Source organism: Apis dorsata, unplaced genomic scaffold, assembly GCF_000469605.1.
Source record: "Apis dorsata unplaced genomic scaffold, Apis dorsata 1.3 scaffold_660, whole genome shotgun sequence".
Classification (NCBI taxonomy): domain Eukaryota; kingdom Metazoa; phylum Arthropoda; class Insecta; order Hymenoptera; family Apidae; genus Apis; species Apis dorsata.
The window spans coordinates 70,219-71,255 of NW_006263847.1; the positions used below are offsets into that span (position 1 = coordinate 70,219).

The following is a 1,037-nucleotide window of genomic DNA, read 5'->3' on the forward strand; positions in this document are numbered from 1 at the left end:
TTCTTTATCTCGTCTTTCTTCCGTATTTCTCTGTTATTTTTCTTTGTTATATGTTCGACGAGACGATGTTGACTCTCACTTTCAGTGCCAAAATACTTTCACTAAGTTGATCAACAAGGATGTAAATGTATAGGGTGCTTCATATAACTGAACAAAATCTTTTCTCCCTAATAATTGTCAAGTAAAATAAAATTATCAATGTTTCCATATAATAAATTTTTTATTTTAAGTTTTTATTGTTGAAAGATTTTAAAATTAATAGTTCAATAGATTTTAATTTTTTTTTAGAATAATTTTAATTTAAAAAAAAAATTATATATATAAGAAAATATCTCTAGGTAAATATAAAAAAAATAATATTTAATGGTGGATGATTTGCTATATTCGTCTATAACTGAAATGGAAAAAGCTTAGTATTTTTAAAGTTACTTTTATTTTTTTATACTGTATGTTTTTGTACAAATAAATATATTTATTTATAAAAATATTACATTTCCGTCAGAAATTGATTATTTTTTAAAGATATTTTAAATTGATTTTTTAAATATTATATTTTGATTTATATGTGCATCTATATGATATTTAGTGATATTTATTATTATTATTATTTTGAGAAATGTTTAGTCAAATACAATAATATTTAAAATTCATTTAAAATATTTAGTTTCATTTAATTCACTATATTTTCTTCGTAATATAAAAAAGTTAAAAATCTTTTTCTTTAAATTTATTTCATATCATACATTGATTTAACATTCTTATAGATTTTATATTTATATTATAATATTTTACATTTTAAAAATTACAGTATTTTTAATGAATTTGATATTCATATTTTTTAAAAGTTAATGTAATAATTTTATCAATTATACTACACTTTTAAAATATGGTAGAAAGCAATCAGACACTATCAATCAATCACACAAATTATTTTTAACTAACAAGAATCTTTTAATCAATCAAAGCAAATTACAAATTCAAATATCAATTACTATGAGAACTTTTGAAAAATAAAAATTTTATATATATATATATAT

The 1,037-nt window shown here is 17.8% G+C and overlaps 1 protein-coding gene across 4 annotated transcripts in view; it reads left to right on the plus strand.

Moving 5' to 3' along the window:
- Positions 1 to 1,037, plus strand: part of LOC102671725 (sphingomyelin phosphodiesterase) — a 46,702-nt gene that overhangs the window by 32,762 nt on the left and 12,903 nt on the right. The gene's annotated exons all lie outside the window — the stretch shown is intronic.